This window comes from Rousettus aegyptiacus, unplaced genomic scaffold, assembly GCF_014176215.1.
Source record: "Rousettus aegyptiacus isolate mRouAeg1 unplaced genomic scaffold, mRouAeg1.p scaffold_m13_p_10, whole genome shotgun sequence".
In the NCBI taxonomy this organism is placed as follows: domain Eukaryota; kingdom Metazoa; phylum Chordata; class Mammalia; order Chiroptera; family Pteropodidae; genus Rousettus; species Rousettus aegyptiacus.
Window position 1 is genome coordinate 64,833,404 of NW_023416285.1, and position 26,858 is coordinate 64,860,261.

The window sequence follows — 26,858 nt, forward strand, 5'->3', positions numbered from 1 at the left end:
TGACACATACAGGAAAGTCTTTTTTTTCCTTAAAATATTAAAATATTATATTCACTACAAATTTATTTTTAATAATAATGAGCATATATCTATAATATTATGAGGGAATGTAACTGATTTTTTAAAGACTTATAGTAAGATTATTCTATTTATTTTTAGGAAAGTCTTACCATGGAATGCAGTATCATTAGAGAGGAAAATAGGAACTAAAAGATCAATATTAAACAAATGTAAAATAATATTAAATGGGAATTCTAATTGAAAAATAAAAATTAAAAAAAGGTCGGTATTATTATCTCTGTTATAACCAAAACAATCAAAAGATCGGAGGTGTGACTAAAGTACAGTTAGTGAAATCTACTGGATCTGAGAATAAAAATAAATTCCTTTTTGAAGAGGACTCCCTTTGGTAACACAAAAGATTAAATGGGAACAATAAAAATTGGGGCAACATTCTAAAAAGTCTCTTTAAACCAGAATGCATTAGAGTGTTTTCCTACAAAATCTACTCCAATTAAATAGATTTCAAAGACTGAGGACTCTGTGGCAAAGAAGTTTCTATAAAGTTCTATTCACCCTGATACACTTCCTTTGGTCTTGAAATATCTGAGCGTATACCTTTATGGAGCCATCTAATTTTTTAAAAAATAATTTTTTATTTTTCAATTATAGCTGACATATAATATTATATTAGTTTCAGGTGTACAACATAGCGATTAGACATTTATATAACTTATGAAGTGATCCCCCTGATAAACCTAGTACCCACCTGACACCATACATAGTTATTACCATATTATTGACTATATTCATTCTATACTTTAGATCCCTATGACTATTTTGTAACTACCAATTTCTACCTATTAATTCCTTCACTCACCCCCAAGCCCACTTCCATCTAGCAACCATCAAAATGTTATCGATATCTATGAGTCTGTTTCTGATTTGTTTGTTTGTTTATTTCGTTCCTTAGATTTCATATCATATGACATTTCTCTTTCTCTGTCTGACTTACTCCACTCAGCACAATACTCTAGATTCATCCATGTTCTTGCAGATGGCAAAATTTTATTCTTCTTTTATGACCAAGTAATACTTAATTGTACATACATACCCCCTCTTCTTTACCATTCATTTACTGTTGAACACCTAGGTCGCCTCCATATTTTGGCTATTGTAAATACTACTGCAATGAACATGTGGATTTACATGTTCCTTCAAAGTAGTGTTTTGAGTTTCTTTGGATAAATACCCAGAAGTGGGACTACTGGTTCCTTCTTTGTTATGGCCTTTCTTGTAAAATCTATTTTATCAGATATAAGTATTGTTACCACAGATTTTTTTGTTATTGTTTGTTTTCATTTTCATGAAATATCTCTTTCTACCTCTTTATTTTCAGTCTGTGTGTGTCTTTCAAATTGAAGTGAGTCTCTTGTAGGCAGCTTATGTAAGGGTCTTGTCCATTCAGCCATCCTATCTTTAGATTGAAGCATTTAATCCATTTACATTTAAAGTGATTATTGATAAATATGCAGTTACTGTCATTTTATTATTTCTATTTTTGATTTTTTTCTTCTTTTTCTTCTTAAAAAAGTCCCTTTGATATTTCCTGTAATACTGGTTTGGTGTTGATAAACTCTTTTAGCTTTTTCTTGACTGGAAAGCTCTTTATCTATTCTTCCATCCTAAATGATAGCTTTGCTTGGTTGTAGGTCCTTGCTTTTCATCACTTTGAATATTTCATGACAATCCTTTCTGGCCTGCAGAATTTCTGTTGAGAAATCAGCTGATAGTCTTATGAGAGTTTAGGGAGCCATCCTTTTGATTAAACATTCCTTCTTTCTCTTGTTTTCCTTAAAAAAAAAAACTTCTTTGCAGGATAATATTATATTGCTTTAATCTTAAGACAGTAATTGTATAGCAGTTAAGGACATGGATTTGAGCCCGATAGCTTGGGGTCACATCCGGCTGCACCATTCACTAGCCATGTGACTACCCCTCTCTTTACTTTGCCCCCTCTTTCTGTACTTTGTTTCTCCTCTGCAAAATGGGGATAATAATAATAATAAATTCTTGGAGGGTTGTTGTGAGATTAAAGAAGATAACACTCATAAGACTCTTAACATGGTGCCTGGCAGATAGTACTTACCCAATAAATATCAGTTATTCTGCTGTGAGTAAGTCATCCTGGATGGGTGCAAAAAACATTGAGAAACTAGCCAGAAGCCCTGATGCTAAATCTGCTCCTCCAAATGTTGTCTGAGTGACCTTGACTAAGTGCACCTGGGTTTTTCTCACCTGATAAATGGTGATACCAAAGCCCCTCATGCCATGTCCCAGCGGTAGCAAACCTGAGATGGATGTTTTGAGGATAAAATGAGGTAATGGAAGTAAAAGAAGTTTGGAAAGAGTAAATTAACTTAAATAATCAGCACTATCGGGGGAAATAGTTTATTTATTCAACTAATATTTACCAAGTGTCTACTATAGTTTTGTCTTCAAGCAGGTGGTCAACCTTGTTCTGTGATGGAAGAAATTCAGAAGAGAGTATGAAAACTGGATACAATTAGGGAAAATGTAAGACATGAGGAATGAGGGAAAGACCAGCATCACCTTCTTCACATTTTTGCTAGAGGCTAATTCCACAATATTTTCCTGAACCTTTCTCAGTGTGGCCAACCCAGGGCCTGCTGTGATGTGATCTGTTCTTCAAGCCAGTCCCACTCGAAGTTAAGTTGGGCACATATCCCTAAACAGCTTGGAGGAGAAACCATTTCCACATAGCATTCCCATGGCTCGGAATTCATACAAGTCACTCTCCAAGGGGCAGAAGTTTAATATATATAATATTTTAATTGTGGTAAAGTACACATAACAAAATTTACCATCTTAATTATTTTAAGTGTGCAGTTCAGTAGCACTAAATACATTTATAATGTTGTGCTTCCACCACCACCTTTCATCTCCAGAACTGTTTTCATTTTGTAAAACTGAGACTCTATACCCATTAACAATAACTCTTTCCTCTCTCCAGCCCCTGCAACCACCATTCTACTCTCTGTCTCTGAAAGTTTAACCACTCTAGGTACCTCATATAGTGGACTCACATTGTCTTTTTGTGGCTGGCTTTTTTCACACAGAGTTTTTTTTGAAAAGGTCTAAGATAATTATCCCTAGAAATTTGGAATTTGCCCACATTCTGTTTTATTCCAGCCACCAGTTTATGACACGTTGTTTCTCTCAGTTTTGATGGCACCCAGGCTTCAGTAAAAGGGTAGAAGGTGCCACTCTGTGTTTCTTGTGGCTACCAATCAAATCAGCAGTATCTGGTTTCTCGAATTTCACCTTTTTTGGCTCTCTCAGTTTTCCTCCACTTTCCATATAAACAAGGCCTTTAGGGGGTAGGGTGGATGGCTGCAAGCTGCAGGCCCTTAGACACTTTTGTCCAAGGAGTTTAATGGAAGCTTCTGAAGTCCGTAAAGCAAAGTGAGAAACAACAGCTGCTCGTCCACGCTGAGCCTCCATTAATAATGAGATGTGCATTAGTCTTAAAGGTAAACATACTCTGAGATGGGAACATTGCAAAGAGAGCCCGGAAAGAGGCTTATCAGCAGGGGAGAGGCCAAAGACACAGATTGCTGGTCATCCTGGGGCCAATAGACAGGGGTGTCATGCCGGTGTTGCCTTAGGAACAGGCCTCAGAACCCAAAACCTGAAAAGAATACAGTCTGTCCTCATCTGCTACACCTGGGCTCTCTAGATAAGCTCCCAGCTAAGCAAAGCCCACCTCCTTTGTGCAGCTGACATTTTAAGAAGCACTCATTTCAGGAGTTACACTTCCAAATGGTGGTTGCCCTCCTCAAAGTCACCATGCCATGGGGACGTCATCTTGTCCAGAAGGGCCACCTTGGAATGCTGCTTTGAACAGGCCTACAAGCAAAGACAAAATCTGGTGATCTTTCCCAGTGGAGGCAAGTCAAGCTTTGAATTTGATTTTGAGACAGATGCTGAAATCTGATAATGAAGCATGTGGTTCACCCAGTTATGTGGTTTGGGATGAAATAAAAAACAGGCATAAATTTGTATAAAATAATACCTGGTGTTTACTGAGGCAGGCCAGGTACTATTCTAAGTGTTCTGGATAGCATATATATTTAATTATTTCAATAACACTTTGGGTTAGATAGTATCATCTCAGTTTTACAGAGAAGAAAACAGATACAGAGAAGGTAAGTAACATGTCTAATGTTACACAGCTACAGAGTGGTAGATTTGAAGTCCAGCCCCGTGCAGTCTGATTCTGGAATTCTCTCTTTTAATTCACTATATTGGCTCCCTAATTTACTTGTGTGGCCTAGAAGTTGCTGATTTAGAGGTTACCAAAGGGACTTCCTGACCAAATCTATTACTTTTTTCCAGGTCCACAAGGCCTGGAGTCTCACAACAAGAGTTAGTTACTCCATGGCATTTTGTTTTGATAAACGCTCCTGTTAAAATGCATGTGGATTGCTTCGGGGAGCATATATTTAGAGGTGTTTAATAAATTAAAAAGACTCAGAGAGCAGCAAGATGAAAATATGAAAAACAAAACTGCATTTTGATGGAGCAAGAAGAAATGAGAGATCCTAACCCTAGAATTCCATGAGAAGACAGTAGTTTAGGCACCCTATCCATCTGTCCGTCCATCCACCCATCCATCCATCCATCCATTTAGCAGGTTTTTATTGGAGACCTGTAATATCATAGGCATCATGCCAAATGATGGGAAATGATGTTGAGTAAAAACAGCCTAAGTCCCTCTGAGAGCATGAAGTCTAGAAGAGGAGAAGTAAATCTGAACTGTGATAAGAAGTAAATCTGAACTGGGAAAGAAAAGTACAAGGTGCTATGAGAAGAGATAACAGGGTGGAAGTGGGGCTGATGGAATGATCTTAGGGCACTGGATGTTTGGGAGAAGGGAGGAAGAGGTGCTGGAAGAAAGGCAGGGAGAGGCTCAGCATAGTAGATGGTATTGAATGCTCAACAAAAGTCAGCTGAATCCCCAAGTTAACTCTCCCTTGATATTTGGTGAAGACCAAGTACACATGTGTGCCAACTGTTTTAGCCCTGTGAAGGAAGTTACGGTCCTACAGAGTGCTGTTAATAGAGGGGAAGAAATAATGACTTTGAATACACACTAAGTCTTGACTCTATAACTTTACTGCAATGTCTCTTCAATAACCTCAACTTCGGTTGCCTTATGGATAAAATGATAAGGTCAGACAAACATTGTCTCTAATCTCTCTTGAGAGTCTCAGGATGGCTATAGTAGAAGGCCAGCAGGCTGCCACCACTGTCCATCTTCCTGATATTTCTGTAGAACCCGAGAGATGTGAGGGGCATTGTAAGGCAGCATAGCAGCGAAGGCATTTGGTATCAGGGAGTCCAAGTCGGGTGGCGAGAGCAGAGAAGACTTTCTTCCCTCTGTCCTAGCAGGGAGGAAAATGAAGCCAGAGAAGATTCAACACTTTGTTTACTATAATCTGTAAGCGGGGCTCAATTAACAGGGGCCAAATCAATTCATTTTGGAAATATCCCAGTAGATAGGGTTTGCCTGGCAAATTCATACTATAAAGTACAAGCCAAACTACTACTGCTAAGAGTACATGTTTCAACCAGTCACTTATTTATTAATAATGTTAATAATAATAGTTAACATTCAGTGATCATTAACTTTGTGCTAATTGTTTCACATTCACATTCTCACTTCTTATGTTAACTCTAAGTCATAAATACTGTGCTGTTATTACCCCCATTTTACATATGAAGAAACAAAAGTCTAGAGATGTCATATGACTTGCCCAAGGTCTCATCACTGTAAGTGGTACAACCAAAGTTGGAATTAAGCCCACGCTTCTCTTAAAAATTTGTTTGTTTGTTTGTTTGTTTGTTTATATTTTTCAAATATAATGAACATAGAAGATTATTTCAGGTGTGCAACATAGTGATTAGACATTTATACAACTTACAAAGTGGTTGCCCTGATAAGTCTAGTACTTATCCAACACTGTACATAGTTATTACAATATTATTGACTATATTCTCTATGCTGTACTTTATATCCTTGTGATTGTTTTTATAGTTGACAATTTATACATTTAATACCTTCTTTTTCACCCATGTTTTCAATGCTCCTTCCATCTGGCAGCCATCAAAATATCTCTGTATCTATGAGTTTGTTTCTATTTTGTTTGTTCATTTATTTTGTTTTTAAGATTCCACATATGAGTAAAATCATATAATATTTCTCTTTCTCTGTCTGACATTTCATTTAGCATAATAACATCTAGGTTCATCTATGTTGTTGCAAATGCCAAGACTTTATTCTTTTTTATGGCTGAGTAATATTACACTCTTTATATATGTATTACATCTTTTTTATTCGTGAAACTTAGGTTGCTTCCACATCTTGGTTATTGTAAATAATGTTGCAATGAACATAGGGGTGCATATATTTTTGCAAAATTGTGTTTTGAATTTCTTTGGATAAATACCCAGAAGTGGAATTGCTGACTCATAAGGTTGTTCTACTTTTAATTTTTTGAGGAACCTCCATACTCTTTTCCATAGTGGCTGTACCAGTTTATCATCCCTTTCCTCGACAACCTCACCAACACTTGTTGTTTATTTATTGATGATAGTTATTCTGACAGATATGAGGTGATATCTCATGGTGGTTTAATTTGCATTTCCCTGATAATAATGATGTTTAGCATCTTTTAATATGTCTATTGACCATCTGTATGTCCTCTTCAGAGAAATGTTTATTAAGATCCTCTGCCCATTTTTTAATTGGATTGGTTTTGTTTTGGTTTTGGTATTAAGTTGTATGAGTTCTTATTTATTTTGGATATTAACCCTTTATTGGATATGTCATTGGCGGATATTTTCTCTTGTTCGATAGCTTGTCTTTTCATTTTGTTCATGGCTTCCTTCACTGTGCAAAAACTTTTTAGTTTGATGTAGTCCCATTTGTTTATATTTTATTTTGTTTTCCTGGCCTGGAGAAATATATCCAAAAAAATTACTGCTAAGAGCAATGCCAAAGAATTTTATTGCCTATGTTTATTCTAGGAGTTTTATGGTTTCAGGTCTTACATTTAAGTCTTCAAACCATTTTAAGTTTATTCTTGTATATGGTTTAAGAACAAAGCCCGTGCTTTTAAACACTATTCTCTACTCCTTCCATGGTAAAAGATATTGATATGCAAATGTTTACCAACTTATTACTTGTTCATTAAGACACATAGGTCTCTAAAGTCTTTTAGCCCAACATTGCTAGATTTTACAGATGGGTAAAAATTTTTAAACATTTTGAGTCTGACAAAGAGGTGTCAAGTTTTGGCTTTGTTAAATGCTTCTTTTTCAAAAAGCCTATTTCTTTTCCTTTCCACCTGAAATTCCAGTCCCTCTACCATGTGCCTCACGGAAAGCCTCCCTCCTATCTGTCATTACCCTTCTGCGGAGGTTCAGGAAAACACCCTTCTGTTTTCTGTAAAGCTAGTCCCATAACCCTTCTGCCTCCTGATGAAATTTCCCCTCATTCTCTAGTACCTTTAAATCTTCCTGAATACAGGAGTCTTCTTTTCTAGTTTTGAGCATGCCTAAGTTTTTCTGTTCCTAGAAAAGTTTTCTCTAGATTGGGCTATTCTCCTGCCCACCACAAACCACAATCTTCTATCTACTTCTTGTATATTTGTGTGTGTGTGTGTGTGTGTGTGTGTGTGTGTGTGTGTCTTATTTTTTTATTTTTTCTAGTCCTCAGTTTCATCTGTAAAGTAAGGAGTCTGGACTAGAAGATATCTAAAGATGGCTCAGGTATATTATGATTCTAGTAAGCTCTGACAATGTTGACTATGTCTGATATTTATGACTAGATGCTGATGGCATTTATATCAAATTGTGGGATTATATATAATGATGATCTGCTAGGAGCCATGTCATTAACTATCAGTGCCTGCTTAACAAAGCATTTGTCAGATTTAAAGTGTTTAATAGAACCAATCATAATAAAGCAGGAAACTACTCAGTTAAAAAAAAATTTTCAGAATGAAATAATCTCAGAATTTAAAAGCTGAATAAACTTAACCCCATAAACTAATCATTGCATGGTTCTTGCTTTTCTCATTTTGCTTCAAACCAGTGAGAGCCAGGCCCCAAACTTCTGACTGGCTCTTGTGGGAGACCTAATATTTGGGAGTATTTATCCACTGGCCTTTTATGAGCAACACTTTGATTTTGAATGCAGCTTGGAAAAAAAATAGGATGGCATGTTTTGTAATCTTTTATAACTCAGACTTCTACTAACTTCATCTGGTTTCTATCCTCCCCACCACGCAATCAGTCTGAATATTTGAGGTTTCCCTATTGTCTCCAGTAAGTTTCTTGGACACAAGGTCAAATTAAGGGCAAGTCTCACAGGTCAGAGAATTCTATTTTGAGTAATATGAATGTGTTTCTAAATAATTTTAAAAAATAAAATCACTGCATTACTGCTATTATTGACTCTTCAACCAAATAATGAGTGGGTCTTGGGCCAAAACCAAAGACCATATTTTAAAGATAACCAATTGTTTTAAAATGATATTTCATCACAGCGCAAATAGACAAAAGGAAATTCACTTCAGCCATGAGAAGGGCATTGCTCTGCTCAAGGTTTGGGGGCCTGATTTGTTAGGGGCCAGCGAGCTTTCCCTGCTTTGGTATTTTTAAAAGGTTTTTTGACCATTTGACATTGCACAGTTCTTAGTTTCTAAGTTGCAGGTTCTTTTGAGGGCAACATCTTTTTTTACTGGGGATGTATGTGAATGTTCAACCACATAAATTTTGTGCTATTGTGATACTTCATTATTCATTTCTTTGACATTTTGGGCACAATCTGTCAAAAGTGTATGAAACATCTTAACAGCTTCCTTTTAAAATAAAGCAAAGCACATTTTGAGGAAATATTACCTGAGTGACATTTTTAATATTAAAAATAAAATGCTGCACTTGATACACTTATAAGATCAGTGAGAGTATCGTTAGTCTTAAACTTAAGGCTCCATATCGTCAAGTCACTCAGATAATTCAGATGATTCAGACAATCATTCCAAGTATTTCAGGATTTTGACCTCTCATTTACCCCTCTGTTTTCAATTCAGAAGACAAATAAAAATAAAGATAAGGTCTTTTTTTTCATTTTAACTTAAATAGTGAATTTAAGACCAGGAAGAAAGCTGGGTGTACTAATTTTTCAGCACTAGTACCATAAATTGAGTGGTTTAATCAATACAAATTTATTTTCTTAGCGTCCTGGAGACTAAAAGTTCAAAATCAAGGCGTCAGCAAGGTTAGTTTCTTTGAGGCCCCTCTCCTTGGCTTGTAAATGGCCATCATCTCACTGTGCCTACACATGGTCTTCCCTCTTCATCTGTCTGTGTACAAATTTCCTCTTCTTATAAGAATACTGGTCATATTAAATTGGGGCCCACCCTAATGACCCTATGTTAACTTAATTACGTCTTTAAAAATCCTATCTCCTCATATTCTGAGGTACTAGGGATTAGGACTTTGACCTATGAATTTTGGGGGAACACAGTCCAGCCCATCACACTGGGCAACTAGGGTTTCGATGAGAAATGAAACCCAAACACTGAAGCTCCTAGGCCTGGGACCTGCATGAATCGGAGACAAGGATGGAGACAGTGCATAGATGTGGTGCAGCCCAACAGTGAGGTTCTTAGAACCAATTACAAGGCAGTAGTAGCTAATCGATCTGCACAGTTTTTAATTTAGCTTATTTGAATGATCTCGAGATTAATCATTGGCCATTGATTTCTCCATAGCTAGTTCAAACAGTATAGCATTTAAAAAGTCATTTAAGAGAAGTATGAGTGGGTTTTTCAATGATTTCCCATCCCCAAGTTAGTAAATAACAGCAGAAAATATAAAATCAAAAGAATATTCATTGCCAATTACTCTAGCTTTCATCCTTTTGTTTAGTTAGGGTTTACCAGTCAACTGGAACCGGAAAGCTGCATCAGCCTATTTACTAATTTAGTTCGAGTAAAGCTGGTTAACATGCTTTACTGGAGAGAACACTTCCAGTCTTGCTGAGGAAAGACTGCATCCAAATAAATAAATCTTGGGCCACAATCTTTTCCAATTAGATGAAAATATTTTCTTTTAAAATTGATTTTGCTGTACTTTTTGAACATGTTAAAAAACGAATTTGAGGTTTCGTATATGCTTTAGGGTCATTTCACTATTTCAAACCCATGTACAAGTGTAAAAAGATAAAAGGAAGTTAAATCAAGTCTCTCGAGGCAAGGTGATGTGATTAATTGCTGGTCTTTTTAAGGCAAGTCACTACACAAAGCCAAGTGATAAATTAATAATGCCTTAGATCAGGAGTTAATAAAGATGGCTTGCCTGAGAGGCAGATGATAATTCGTAAAGACCTGTGCAGGCAAAATGTCTCAGACAGCCCCGAGGAAGTAAAACAATTGGGAATTACATCCGCCGTGAAAGCCCTCACTATTACTGCAAGAAATTTTCCAAATCAATCTCAGATCCCAGAGTTAATTCCAGTTTAGATTAGAAAAAAGACTGTTTCTTTTGATGCACGCATACTTTGGGCAGGATGGGGTCTGTTTCATGGTGGTGTGGGGAGATGGTGTGGAGGGTCTCCAACAAAAGCCTTAATGGTCTGAGCCAACATACCAAGTATTTGTTGATGGCCCAGAATTCTGCAAGTAAACACTATGGAAAACAAAGTGGGTCAGAGTCTGTCAGGTCGAAGGGTCAGTTATGCTGGAGGAGTCTGCTGCCCAGCTTCCAGCAGGGGGTGGGGACCAGACTGTGGTTCTGCGCTGCCTCTCAGGAGTCTGCAGGGCAGCGGGCTCACGGCAGGCTTAGCCCCAGGCTCCACCTGGTCCCAGACTCCTTCCCAGCAGCCTTGCCCTGGTCAAGCAAGCTCTACCTCAAGGCTGACAGCTGGGTCAGCAAGGCTGCTGAGAGCCTGCAACCAACCCAGATGAGACCTGAAAAGACTTGAGTTTCACTTGTTGAATCTGCCTGTTTCCCCTGCACGTACCTGCATTTAGTAGCAATGCGGGAAAAACATCATCTTATGATCTGGGGCCCAGGAAGCTATCACTTTCTTATAGGTGCTCACTATCTGAGGTTGATTTATGCTCATTATAGAATCTTAACCTTTCTGTGCCCTGGTCATTCATCGGGTTATTATGAGGTTTAAATAAGATAATATTTATCAAATGCTTAGCATAGGATAAGGCTATGTAGGTTTTTCTTAAAGAAATGAGGCAGAGATGGATTAAATCTATCTCTAACAGTACCAGTTTGACTCACTTGCTGCCCTCATGATTCCTGAACTTGGCCATTCAAGATTTGTTCATCCTGCTCTTAATAGCATCAGACCTAGGATGTGTCTCTCCTTTATTCTCATAGGCTGGGCCTTCTTTGGGGAGGGGACTGCAGAAAAGAAAGCTTGGGGAGTGGGGAGAGGGGAGGCTGTGCCAGAGATTCAGAGGACCAAAACCACGCTAGACCTGCTTTTTTAGGCCTCGTTTGGAGGCCCCAGAGAGGGGCAGTCACAGAGGCTCTGAGGCCCCAGAGGATGTTCCGCTGCAATTCAAGGCTGGGGACAAATGGGACAAGCTTATCAGTGGCTGCTGAGTCTGAGGCTGATCTAGCCTCCTGTGCAAGCCTGGAGCCGCTCAGAGCAACTTCCTAGACCTCCTCTCTTTATTCTTCTCCATCCCCAGTCCTCCACCTGTGTCTTCATAATGGAGTGAAAAGTGCATTATAACCTGGTGAATTAGACAAGATAGGCCAATGAAAGCAGAGCACAAGTGTGCGGACCACTGGTTTTTAGAACCCATTGTACCCTGGCTGCTTGACAGTATTACAGGTCATGTGTTATGAGCCCATCCTTCAGCTAAGGAGATTGAGGCTTTTGGTGTCATTTCTTGGTGAATGCCACCTACCAGTTCGTGGGGGGCAGTGTCCAGTATTGGTTAAGCATGTTAGGTACTGAAGTCAGACTCTCTCAATACCTGGGCTTATGTCCTGGCCTCAGGGGAAAAAAGCTCTGGGCTGTTGGTGCTCGGGGACCAGGTGTGTGTTATTGTAAGAAATGTAACAGATTAATCTCAGATCCCAGCTAACCTCAGTTTCTATTAGAAAGAAGACTGTTTCTTTTGATCCACACAGAGTTTGGACAGGAATGGGGGACTGCTTCGTGATTCCAACAAAGCCTTGGTGGTCTGGGTTAACGTTCTGGCGAATGGCCCCGTGTCCGTGAGTGAGCACTGTGGAAAGCAAAGCAGGTCAGGGTTGGGCCTGGGGACTGGTTTTGTGGCAGGGGTCTGCTGCCCAGCTTCCAGCAGGGAAGTGAGGGCCAGGCCGTGGTCTGTCAGTGCTCAGGGACAGCAGCATTCGCCTAGTCCAGGCTCCGACTGTGCCACTAAAGAAGACAAGACCAGACTACTTGTAGGAAAGCACTGCGCTCAGGGTGGGGAAAGCCAGATTTGAGTCCTGGCTGTCATAACTGCATCCCACGCGTGTTAGCAAGCCACGTAACCCCCAAGGGCCTCCATTTCTTCATTGGTAGAGTGAGAGTTAGAGACAGGTTTTCTAATGCTTTTAGCTGTCTATCTTTTTCTTCAACCCAAAGCTTAAGTGGAAGCCCAAGTTGCTGAGTCCTCTGCTTGGAGCAGGAATAAGGGCAGACCCCACCCCATACTTCACTCACCCAAGGGACTTGCTCAGAGAGCACAACTGAAAATTCACAGACTAAACAGTGCTTTCAAATTTTAATATGCGTTGTCATCACCAAAAGCTCTTAAAACAGATTCTGATTCAGGGTAGGAGTTGCAATTCTGCATTTCAGTCAAGCCCCCCAGGGTAACCTGGCACTGCCCATCTGTGTGCTTTAAGGAATGAGATTGTCTATTTAGCTCCAAACACCTCTAAATTCTTCTGACCCCTAACTCAGTGCACATGACTACTGGGGTCCCCTCCAGTGATGGTTCTCAACAAAGTGAGACGATCCCAAGCACTAGCTCCTCTGTCTCTCTCTCTCTCTTTATGCAGCAATTCATAGGGGCACTTTTGGACTCCACAGCAATAGGGTCAAGTTGGCAGTTCGTGGGTGGAGGCCCAGGAAGTGCTAGGTGCTCTGTGAAGCATGGAACCTGTCACACATGGTAAAGAATTATCTGCATATTTTTTCCTAAAGCTCAGCAGCTAATAAATAGCTTCCCCACCCTCTTCTCAACTTTATATATTGGAAAATATTTTTACACCTGCAGAAAAGTTGCAAGAATAATTCAAGGAATACTCAAGTATCTCTCAACTATATTTTTCAATTGGTAATCTTTTGGCACATTTGCTTTTTTTTTTTTTTTCTCTCTTCATGTATATGAAAAATCTCTCTCTTTCTCTCATGTAAGATTTAATTACAGACATCCTAAAACTTTGCCTCTAAATAAATTTAGCTTATCTTTTCTAACTATAAGGGCATTCTCTTATATAACTACAGATATTACACTCAGGAAACAGCACTAATATGATTCTATTTTACATTGATAATTTACAGTATATGTTTATAAAAGTTTCAAATTGTGCCAATAATGTCCTTTCTAGATTTTCTTAAAATCCAGAATGTAATCAAAAGTCTTGCCTACATGGCTTTCTAATGTCCACTGAATGTTCATATTGGTAAAAAAAGAAACAAATCTCTTTGCATTTGAGCCTAGAATCTAACTTTATAAGAAACACAAAGCAATCTTTTCCAGTTTTAATTAAAATTAAATTTTACACAAATGCAATTACAAGGTAATTCAAGGAAGAATGTACTTTGTTTTGTCTGGGAATTTAGTTAAAGTCACTCACTCTCTTGGGAAATCCCATAGCTGAAGGCAATGCTGCTTCTAGGGTTTGGGTTGCCAAACAACAGACCTGTATTGACCTACATTTGTCATTGAAGCATTCACATGCAGGTGTACATCTTTGACTATTTTATTATGGCTTCCAGTTTATACCCACTTATTTACATACTCAAACACATATTATTTTATTAGAAATTTTTTTCTTTTTATTTCTTTCTGACTTTAGTTAGGGCATTGTGCTTTTTTTTTTAATGATGCATTATTGGTAGGCATAAATAACAATAAATTTTGTTTCAAGATACTAGAGGGAGTGTTACAAAGCATTTATTGTAAAAAGTCATTGTTGACCCCTATTAGGATTTCAAATTTAGGAGAACCGACTACACCAAGTGTTGGCGAAGCTGTGGACAAATGGAATGCTCCAACACTGCTAGTGGGAATATAGAGTGGCACAAACACTTTAGAAAATAGTATGGCAGTTTATTAAAAAGCAGTATATCTACCTTTATAATCCAGTCATTCTCTTTCTAGAAATTTACTTGAGAGAAATAAAAGTATTGTGTATTCAATGACCCCTGAATGAATGTTCTCTGCAGCTTTTCTTGTAATTGCCCAAGTGGAAACAACCCAATGTCCATCAACAGATGAATGAAAAAACAAATTGTATATTTACAGAATAAACGACAATTAAGCAATAAAAAGGGATGAACTATTGATACATACAAAAGCATGGGTAAATTTCAAAATAACTTTGCTGAATGAAAGCAACCAGAGTTCATGCTTTACAGTTATTCTACTGGAAATTCTAGAAAATATGAACTAATCTATAGAGGAAAAGAGTCAATTAGTCAATTAGAGAGCAAGGGGTGGGATGGGAAGGGGCCCAAGGGAACAATTACAAAAGGGCAGAAGAAAACTTTTGGAGATGCTGGTTAGGTTCATTATATTGATTGTGGTAATGTTTTACAAGTATATATATATATATCAAAATATATCAAATTTTACATGTTAAATATGTGAAATTTGTAATGTCAATTTTTATCCTAAAAAAAAGACGTTAAAGAAAAAACAAGAGGTTGTTTTGAAACCCCGTCCTAGTAAATACAGTTTGTGCACCATCCTCCACAATATGGGCCCTTACTGCTTTTGTCCAGGTAACCACTCTTCACCAGGGTGATGGATCCCAAATGGTCTAAGTTAATTATGTTAGTTTTAATCTTTTTTATCTCCTTAGGGATTAGATTAGGTGTTGGCATACATTCTGGACAAGATATGAGGGAAAGTTAGTGGGAAGGCTTCTGTGAAGGATTTTCTTCCTTCAAAGAAAGACAAAGACCTTTTTCTTCCTTTTGGCAACCAGATGTGATACCTGGAGTTTCTACAGCCATCTTGTAACTGTGAGGTATCATACTCTGGGAACACAGCTAATATGTTGAGAAGGGCAAAACTGAGTTATGGAAAGAAACTTGGTCCTTGATAACATTGTCCAATTGATGAACTAATTAACCTGGACTGTCTCTAGACTCTGTTTTATATTATACAATGAGTTCCCTTATCATGTGAGATAGGTGAGTTTAGATTTTTTTGTTGTTGTTATATTCAGCCAAGGGCATCATACCTGATATATTCCTTATCTTTTAAGATTCAACTCAAGCCAGGATGTCTCCAGGAAGTCTTCCCTGATATCTATTCCCTTCTAGGCCTGGATATATATCCCTACTCTGTGTTCTCAGGAAATCCTCTAAATGACCCTTTTTCATACTGTGTGAAATTCTGTTTACAATTCTCCTGCTGTATTAAACGGGGAACTTCTCCGACAGGACCCAGGATCATGTTTCATTTATCTCTACTTCACCAGAATCTAGAGAGTAATTGACACATAGCTGGCATGTAACAAATACCAGATCAACTGGATCAAAACTCTCCTGCTCACCTTTTTGTACACTAGGAAATGGGTCTCACTGCCTTCCAGCCTTTCCTGGCCTACGCATTTTTTCACACCTAACAATTTCTTTCTTTTGTTCCTCAGTGGTTATTTTTCTCTGACATCATTAGAAACTGGAGATATCTTTGAAGTCCCCCTGCACCTGCAGAAGGCCATCCTCCAGGTGTGTCCCTCCAGGGAAGAGGGCTTGCCCCTTCTCCACCTTCCTGGGGCTGCCTCTCCAATTTCTGCCTACTGGGCCTTGGCTCTTTGAGGAGCATCGGCTTTTCTGTCCATGGCACGACAGTGAACTAAAAGGGCCTTATGCTCTCACCTCCCCTTCCCCTAGTCTGCTTGGGATTATTTTTCTACAGGTTTCATGGCCAAAGTTTGTCAAGATTTTTAAGTTCTCTCTACTGGACTCTTATGTATGCCCTTCTGGGGCCTTTTCCAATAGCACCAACTCCAATGACAGTGACAGGTAATGTTTTTCAGTTTCCCAGATCATTGCCAGTGAAAAAGACGTAAATCCAGAACTGGCCAACCCCAGCTCCTGGAGGCTCCTGCTGACCATTTTTATTCTCTTTCTTAAAATCTCAGGCTGCAGGCAACACTGTTCATCATTTCTTTGACTGCAAATGGTGCAAGAAGATGGATTCCATTTTCAGAAAATGGAATGACTATAAGATGGCATCTTTCCTTTCCCCTCCTCCCTTCTTCTCTCCCTTCTCTTACCCCCACTCTCTCTCCTCCTGTTTCTGCATTTCTTCCATATCTTCTCATATTATTGCTTAAGCACACAGACTCTGGAATTAGACAATCTGGTTTTAGATCCTTGTTCTATCACTTAATAGCTAGATAATCTTGGAGGAGAAACTAAACCCTTCTGTACTTTGATTCCCTCATTTCAAAGTGGTGATAATTATGCTACATTTATCTCACAGAGTTGTTTAAGTATTAAAGTGTAATATGTAAAGGGCTTACAAACATGCCTAGTACAAGCTAAATACAATATCAGCGTTATTATATTTCTAGTAGTAGTACTATTACTGCTACCACCACCACCACCACCACCACCACCATCGTTATACTACTATGTGCTAGCATTAGTGAGCATATACTAATTATTATGTGCCTGCTGTTTGTTAGGTCGGTGGGGGGAGAGGGGGGGGTAGGGCTGGGAGGGGAAAAGGGCCAGCCAGATGCCTGCCTGGAGACTTCCCAGCTTGATATCGGAATCTAGACCTTCCAGCTGAACATCAAAGTCTGAAGTCCAACTGATAAGGGCCCATCCTAAAGCCCTGATGCCACCACCCTAGTCTGGATGCTCAACTAACATTCAATTAACACTCCCACGGTCTATACCCTACCCCCACAGAACCCCATAAAAACTACGCCCTCCTGCCCCAGGGCGCGACTTCTCTGGCCCCCCCTCCTCTCTGGGCCAGTGAACCTGAGCGCGCTTGCTTTTAAAACTTCTCTCCGCGTGTCACGCGTTTACCTTACATTTGGTGCTGAAACCCGGGAGGAGACTGTGTCCCTCGGCCTCCCGGCCTTGAGGGGCCTCTCCTCCTTCCTCCAGGAACTTCGCCGCCCGCCTCCTACTGTCCATAGGGTAAGTTCCCTTTCAGCCCCCCCACCCTCTCTGGGCCTGGCCCCGCCGGGGCGTGTCCGTAATCGGGGCGTGTCAGGGTCACTCCCCCGCCACCTTCGCATTTGACTCCCGACCTGGTAAGTTACGAGAGATGTCTCTAACTTTCCATGGTCCTTTCTACCATTGGATTAAATCAGAGTCTCGGGGACACCTGATCTCTGGTTTCACCTGTCTGGGTGGCTGAGACCATGGGAGCTTCTAATTCAAAACCGGACCTCAAAACTCCACCTGAGTGTCTCTTAACAAATTTTAGCCTTCTAGGCCTCGACCAAGATTTAAGATGTAAAAGACTGATCTTTTACTCTACCGTCGCCTGGCCTAGATATCCATTAGACCATCAATCTAAGTAGCCTGCTGAAAGCACTTTTAACTTCCAAACTCTGACAAACCTAGACACTTACTGCCATAGGACAGGAAAGTGGGCTGGAATCCCGTATGTGCAAGCCTTTTGGGCTCTACACTCCCATCCCTCCCTCTGCTCGCAATGCTCCACTGCTCAGGTCCTCTTAGCTCGGGAGGCCGGCCCTAAGCCTTCCACCTCACCGACCCCTGGCACAGAAGGCGAAGCTGCAAATGACTCATCTGCCGCTCCTCTCAGCGATCCTCCAGAAATCCTTTCTCCCGCTCCACTCCGGCCTACCCCGCTGCCTCCCTGCCCTAGTCCCTCAGCCCCTCCTCTGCCGCCCGTCTCGCGGGACTCCACCACTCACCCCATATACCCTTCTCTTCCTCCTCCGCCTCCACCTGCTCCATCCCCTATCTCAGCCCATATCCCCTCTTGCTCTGCTCCTGCCCCCGACTCTGATCTCCTCTGCCCTCTTCGAGAGGTCGCCGGGGCTGAAGGTGTCATCCGAATCCACGTTCCTTTCTCTTTACAGGATCTCTCTCAAATAGAAAAGCAGTTAGGGTCTTTTTCTTCTAACCTCACTAATTACATCAAAGAATTTCGCTATCTCACTCAGGCCTATGATCTAACCTGGCACGATGTGTTTGTCATCTAGGCCTCTACCCTCACACCTGAAGAGAAAGATCACATCCTCACCGCTGCCAGGGCCTATGCTGACCAAACTCACCTCACCGACGCCACCATGCCCATTGGACCTCAGGCCGTCCCGGGAGCTGACCCGGAATGGGAATACCAAGCTGGACAAGATGGCCACAGGCAACGTGACTTAATGCTACAATGCATCCTCAATGGCATGCAAACGGTCTCCAACAAGGTAGCTAACTTTAACAAGCTTCGGGAGGTAAACCAGGGGGCTGACCAAAACCCAGCTCTCTTAATCGCCTCACCAAGGCCCTTACTCAATATACCCGTCTAGATCCAACTTTTCCAGCAGACGCAATGGTACTAGCCACCCACTTTATTACCCAATTGGCCCCAGATATCAGAAAAAAATTAAAGAAGGCTGAGGATGGTCCTCAAACCCCTATACAGGATTTGGTGAAAATGGCCTTTAAAGTTTTCAATGCCCGAGAGGACGCGGCTGAAACTCGCTGCCAAGCTCATCTCCACCAGCAAGTAGCACTCCAAACCCGGGCCTTGGTAGCTGCTTTGAGGCCGGCGGGCCCCAGGGGCCGAGGAGCTGGGGCCAATCCAAAATCAACCCCCCCACCCCCGGGGCATGCTTCAAATGCAGCCATGAAGGCCACACGTCAGAGCCCTAACCCACAGCTCCCACGAAGCTCTGCCCGATCGGCAGGCAGATGGGCCACTGGAAATATGATTGCCCAATGACCGGATCGTCGTCGGTGCCTCCGCACGGGGGGATCATTCAGTCAGGCAACACCGTCACTGGAACTTCTCGGGTCAGCGGGTGACTGACGAGGCCCAGACTCGGGGACTCCTCTCACTCTCGCCGAGCCCAGGGTAACGCTCCAGGTAGCGGGTAAATTCATCTCCTTCCTAGTGGATACAAGGGCTACCTTTTCTGTCTTGCCATCTCACTCGGGTCCTACAATCCCCTCACCTATTTCAGTTATGGGGATTGATGGCACAGCTTCATGCCCACCTAAAACCCTTCCTCTCTCATGTTCCCTAGATGGCTTCCCCTTCTCACACTCCTTCTGTTGTGGTTCGCTCAAGTCTAAGACCCATGGAGCCAATTGAGATGAATTGTGAGTCTTTATTAGCCAGCCGGCGACTGACTCTCTACCACGCAGAGTCAGAGGAGATCAACCCCAAGCTCCCAAAAGAGGCAGATTATAAAACCTAGAACCACACCCTGGTTAACAAGTAAGCAGATTACCACACCTTGGTTAACATCAAAACAAGTAAGCAGATTACAGAATCAGAAGTTGGCCATTGGCATATCTTTGAGCAGATTACCACACCCTGGTTAACCGAATCAGACGTAAATCCTTAATGCTGGCTTACTGGAAAATTTTCCACCCTTAACACTTCTTAGCCATTTCCTCATGCCCAGCTCCCCTCTTAGGTGGAGATCTCCTACACAAGTTAGGTTCCTCTTTATATATAAAGCCACAAATACAGATCTCTCGACTCCTGCCACCTCTCCTAGCACCAAATTCTACTCCTCCTCTCCCCACCCTCTCTGATCCGGTCGATCCCCCCATCTGGGACACATCTACCCTTGTTATTGCTACTCATCACACTCCTATCTGTATTTGCCTCAAAGACCCTTCTCACTATCCAGCTCGCCCGCAATTTCCTATTTCTGAGACCCATCGTAAGAGCCTTAAACCTGTCATTACCAGACTTCTCGGTCAGGGAATCCTCATCCCTACTAGTTCACCCTGTAATACCTCAATCCTACCTGTCCATAGCCCTCTGGAGCCTCCCGGTTGGTCCAAGACCTCCGCCTTATTAGCGAGGTGGTTGTCCCACTCCACCCAGTAGTCCCCAACCCATATACTCTCCTTTCCCATATCCCCCCTTCCATGACTCACTTCACAGTATTAGATCTAAAGGATGCATTTTTCGCCATCCCTCTCCACCCTGACTCGTACCTCCTCTTTGTCTTTACCTGGGAAGACCCAGACACCTGTGCCTCCGGACAGTTAACCTGGACAGTCCTCCCTCAGGGGTTTAGGGATAGCCCACATCTGTTTGGCCAGGCTTTAGCAACTGACCTGACTTCCTGTCCTTTGCAACTGAGCACACTCCTACAATATGTAGACGACCTGCTCCTTTGTAGCCCTTCATTTAAACAGTCCCAACACGATACAGCAATCCTCCTAAACTTCCTAGGGTCTAAGGGATATTGGGTTTCACCTTCTAAGGCTCCTCTGACACCTACCTTGGAGTAGCTTTAACTCTTACCGCCAAATCTCTTACAACTGACAGGATCCATCTCCTAAGAGATCTGCAACTCCCCCAAGATGCTGAACAGATTCTCTCCTTCTTGGGCCTCGTAGGGTTTTTCCGACATTGGGCTCCTAACTTTGCCCTATGAGCTAAGCCACTATATCAGGCAGCCAAAGAAACCCCTAAGGCCCTCTTACTGCTCCTGCCCTTGTTAAACAGCATTTTTCTAAGCTCCGAAACACCCTGGCCTCAGCACCCTCTCCCACCCTACTAACCCCGCTCGACCCTTCCACTTATTCACTGATTGTTCAGGCAGAGCCACCGGCCGGCCTACTGACTCAACCAGTAGGTCCTATATATCAAGCAGTGGCTTATCTCTCTAAACAGCTAGATCCCACCTTAAAGGGATGGCAACCATGCCTCCAAGCTCTACCTTAGCTCAGCCTTTGACTGTTCTCATCGCATCACCTCACCTCGGACCCCTTTGAACTCCTTTATGGGAGACCCTTTCTCCTTACCCATGACTTACCCATAATTCTCCCTCCATTGATCTCTTATCTACCTTATCTCTCTCTCCTCTGAAGCTTACTTAGATAGCATGAGGACTCCCAGCCCCTACAACAGACCCAGCTACCAGACCAGCTTCCTCAAATAATGATCCGCTGTCTCTGGGGGACCAGGTCCTTCTCAAGGAGCTACAGCCTCAGTCACTAGAACCTCGGTGGTCAGGTCCACACACTGTCATACTGACCACGCAGACAGCTGCCAAACTCCTCAGTCATCAGTGCTGGTACCACCACCTCACTCACCCGAAGCATGCTCCACCCTGCGATACATGGTCTGTTGAACCCCTGGAACCACCGGGATCCACCTCCACTGCCAACCTCCTGTCTCTCCTTCTTCTAACCACTCCATATGTAACACTTCCTCTCAAACAACTAATGCCTGGGCACCTCTGGGAGGTTTCTTCTGGTGTAACGGGACTCTCGAAAAACCTGTCGTCCCCCAGCTCATCAGATCTTTGTCTCCCTGTAACTTTAGTACCCAAGCTAACCTTGTATAGTCAGGCAGAATTTTGCATCCTCTATGCCCCTCCTCCCAGCACCGGCCTTCCTCTCCGAGCATATTCTTCCTCTAGTAGTCGGAGTTTCCTTAGTATCTTCCCTAGTCGCCACTAGCCTGGGGGTGGGGGTGGGGCACTAGCCCATTCTATCACTGCTACTAGGGACCTGGCAAAAAAGCTTCAACTTGCAGTTGATGCCTCAGCCCAATCCCTAGCTTCACAACAATGCCAAATCACTTCCATAGCCCAGTTGGCCTTACAAAATCACAGAGCCCTAGACCTTCTGACAGCAGATAAAGGGGGTGCCTGTCTCTTCCTTAAAGAAGAATGTGGCTACTATATCAATGAATCAGGCTTAGTTGAAACTAATGTAAATAACCTTTCTAAGCTCAGTGAGGCACACCTCTCTTGGTGGAGATCCATCCTCATTGCCATAATTGCACCAATTCTATTGCCTACCCTTATCCTCTGTATACTACTAATAATAGTCCCATGTGTACTCCGATTCATTCAGGAATGCATCCGCAAAGTCTCCCAGATCACGGTGAACTTTTACATCCGTATGCTCGCCTCCCCATAGACGTCGCAGCCTCAGACCCCCAACCTCTTCACCCCTGGTCAGCAGGAAGTAGCCAGATTTGACTCGGAGCCCCTATACCAAAGAGGTCAGGATGTTAGGTAGCTAGGTGGGGGGTGGGGGGAGGACCAGCCAGATGCCTACCTGGAGACTTCCCAGCTTGATATCAGAATCCAGACCATCCAGTCAGACATCGAAGTCTGGAGTCAAAATGATGAGGGCCCACCCTAAAGCCCTGACACCACCACCCTCGTCCGGATGCTCAACTAACATTCAATTAACACTCCCACATTCAATTAACACTCCCACATTCTATACCCTACCCCCAGAACCCCATAAAAACTACGCCCTTCCGCTCCAGGGCATGACTTCTTTGGCCTCTCTCCTGTCTGGACCAGAGAACCTTGCCCGGGAGTGCTCTCCCAATAAAGGTTTGCTTTTAAAACTTCTTTCAGTGTGTCACAGATTTACCTTACAGTATTTACTATATTAGACTCTAAAAACACCAGTTTCTTTCATCTTTATTACAGCCCTAAAAGATGGTTGCAAAAACAAAAACAAAAACAAAAACAAAAAACTTCACACAGTTAGAGTATTCTGAGAAAGGCTTTTTTCTAAGTTCTGCATACCAATTTTATTATTTAATTTTCCCGACAAGCCTATAAAGTAGCTACCATTAAGGCTCAACTGACATAGATGAAGAAACTAAGGCTTACATTAATGTCCTTCCAAAAGTCACACCAATTATAAGCAGAGAAGCTAAAACTTGAATGCAGGTCTGTATAAACCTCGATTCTCAAACATTAGTATCTATCAAATCTCCCAAGAGGCTTGCTGGGCCCCACCCTGAGAGTTTCTGATTCAGTTAAGTCTGGGGTGCAGTCTGAGAATTTGCATTTCTAATAAGTTTCCAGGTGTTGTTGACACTGCTGGTCTGGGGTCATATTTTGAGGTCCACTTTATTAGTAGTAAACACTGATTTATCTTTGAATATACATAATCCTTTAGTTGCTATCTTGAATTTTGGTTAAAAAACATCTTAACTAGGAATCATATTTCTCATCACAGGAATAGAGAGGAACATTTTAGGCTCATCATCCCACTCACAATGTCTCAGGGGACACTGTGACCTCAGCTCAGTGTCTTCCATACAAGCCAGTGGTTTCAAGCTAGTGCTCAAGAAAACAGGTTCTCACTTCCCATGCTCTGGTTAGGCTCATCCCCTTGTTTAGATTTATGTTATTTTATTAGTTTCTGTCTTTTTCACAAAGAGGTCATTTATTTTAGGAGATTTTTCTGCAAAGGAATCATGACATCGTAGACTTCGAAGAACGACGTGTGGAGGGGCATAGGAGGCAGCGAAGTACCAGGCCGGTTTTGGGGGTGTGATGGCTAATTTTGTGTTAACTTGACTGGGCTATGAGTGTACAGATTGAACACTGTTTCTGTGAGTGTGTTTCTGAATCAGATTCAGATTAGCATTCGACTCTGTGGACTTAGTAAAGTAGGTTGTCCTCTCCACTGTGGTTGGGTGTCATCCAATCCTTTGAGGACCTGACCAGAGCAAGGGAAAGAGTAAGGGAGAATTCTCTCCTTTTCTGCCTGCTCCACTGCAAGGTAGTCCTAAAAGAATCTTTTATTTATCATATTCGAAGGCTTATGTAGCTAAAAATCGAACAAAATTTAATTGGGAAGGTTGCAGAATTGCGATGTCAGTTGAATTCACAGCCTTACCAAGTTTCTCATGTAAAAGTTAGGAAATTGACTGGAAAAGAATGAGATGCTGAAACTTGAGGGGGGACATTCAGTTGCAACTGACACTCTAACACCATCAAGTCCTTTTGAGCCCTCGCTGAGAGATGGAGCTACCAGTCTGTCCTCCTGTGTCTGAGAAGACTAGCCTTCCTTTGATAGAAAACCATGTGGTAACCTCACCCAGGACAGAGTCTTTGGAAGGGGGTGCTCATTCTCCTCAAGACCCACCATGGCTACCTCTTTTGCCACTGGACTAAATTTGGCTCAAATCCAACATGCCTCAGGGGTCAGGAACATATGATGACCTAGGAATAAATAGTGTATATACATTATAAGATTGTGCTAATATATATTTTTGCAGAAACCTGAAGATTAAGTATGGAAGTGGATTTTATAAAATATAATACTATGTCTTTTCTTTGTGGCATAATCAAAGGTCCTTTCAAAAAACTTAATTTTATGGAAGAGCTATGGGGAGATTAGCTTTCATAGAAACTAAAAATGTAATATCGTTATAGCTACTGTACTTGAAACAGAATGATGCTAGTACATTAATGAAAAGAATTATCAATGAAATAAAGTAGGACACAGAGAAATACCCAAGAACGAATAGTAATTTGATTTATGAAAACAGTGGCATTTCATGTAATTGGTCAAAGAACAAATCTATCAATCAATAGTGTCTGGACAAAAGATGGTGCTCTGGGGGAAAAAAGAAAGACAGTGAGGAGAAAGAGAGAAAGGGAGAAAGAGGAAGCTAAGTTCCTATATCATTCCTTACCTAAAACAAATTTTATTTTGGTTTATTGTTTATAACATATAAAAAAATTTGTTAAAGCATTAGAATTAAGGTAGAATTTTATTCTATTGGAATGATGAAGGTCTTTTGAGCATGACATAGACCCAGGAGATATAAAGAATAGATTGATAAATTTTACCATGCAAAAAATTTAAATAGCAAAACAAACATACCAAGCTAAGTAACAAACTGGGAACTATAACTGCCATAATAAAAAAAAAGGTTCATTTATTTAATTTACAAAGAACTATTATAAGTCAAGAGGAAAAAAGGTAAAAACTAAGCAGAAAAATAGAAAAAAGATAAAAACAAGCAGCTCTCTCACACACAAAAAAACAAATAGCCATTCACAATAGGAATGGATACTCTACTCAAAATTCAAGAATATACATAAAAACAACATAAGGAAGATAGTAGAAAGATTGATGATACCATGTTGATGAAGGTGTAAGAAAGGGAAACTGGCCTGCACTCTTGGTGGAACTACAAATTGATTCAGTTTTTAAAAGTGTAGTTAGATCTACTAAAATTTAACATATGTATGCCCTTTGACCCAGCTCTGAAATGTTTATGAGAGATATGCTCACCCAGGTGCACAAGGTATTTAAACAAAATGCTTATTGTTGGCTTGTTGGTATTAGTGAAAGAATGCTGGAAACAATCTAAGTGCATTTCATTAAAGAACTCGTTTAATAAATCATGTTACACCCATCTGATGACATTGTAGGCCATTTGAAACAATGAGGTATCTATAAGCATTAACATGGAAAGACGTACATAGTATATCATTAAGTAAAAAAAGAAAATTTCTGATATTTATTGCATAATCTCATCTTTGTTGAACAAAATGTATATACATATATATGTTTATATGTATACATATAAATGTCTAGAAAAGTCTGGAAGACATACAAAAAAATGTTAACAGTTTTTACTTCTGGGGAGGGGGATGAGGAGGCCGTGCTTGACAAGTGAGAGTTTTACTTTCATTTTTGTGATCGTATATCAATTTTGTATTTAAAAATGCATTTCTTTCTTTTCTCCCTCTCCTGCCTTTATAAAAACAGAATCTTCCTTTCTCTTTCTTCTTTGGTGCTTCCCTGCTTCACAGAGGCTTCCTTCTCCTCCATTCTGAATGTCCCCCAGAATAATCACTCCAGCTCCAACCAGGTTGGTGACCCCAGAAAACAGTGGAGAGGCACTGACTGGGCTGGGGCAGGAGACCTGAGTTCTCCTTAGTTTTGCCTCCATCAGACTACTTGGTCTTGGGCAACTCAACCTCTCTGATCCTCAGTTTCTTTGGAAATTGAGGCTGAAGGAAAGGTTTCTTCCAGGATCTTGGTCACATTGATGGCCTAAGCAGTGACCTTCTCCAGGTCAGCAGCTCTCCAAGCCCCTCCCTCGTCTTCTGGAGACCCAGCTCCTGCCTTATATGGGAAGCTTCCAGCTCTGGTTGGGCAGCACCCACCTTTCACACGTAGGTGCTGCTGACACTGATGGGCAACAGAGGGCTTTTATTCCACCTCAGATCTGCTCTATTTTGGGGCTGCTATCAGCCATTTCACATCTCAGTCTTGCCTTTGTTATCTAAATGGCCTACTTGGGGCTGGGAAACAGATGCTTGAGCCATCAAGGAGAGTGGTCTTTGTCTAAGCTTGAAGTGGGTTTCTCTGAACAATCCTGTCACTCAAATGCCTGGGTGCCTCCTGAGTTGACTCTAGAGACGTTGCAGGTTGGGTCACCTGTGTGTGGAAGGAATATAGCCTCGGCCCTAATCGCTGACTCTAAATATGACATTGTGTGAGTGCGTGCGCACACGTGCACGCGTATGTGTGTGTGTGACTGTCTTTTACTCAGCACTCCATCTGTGCTGCCAGGATGCTT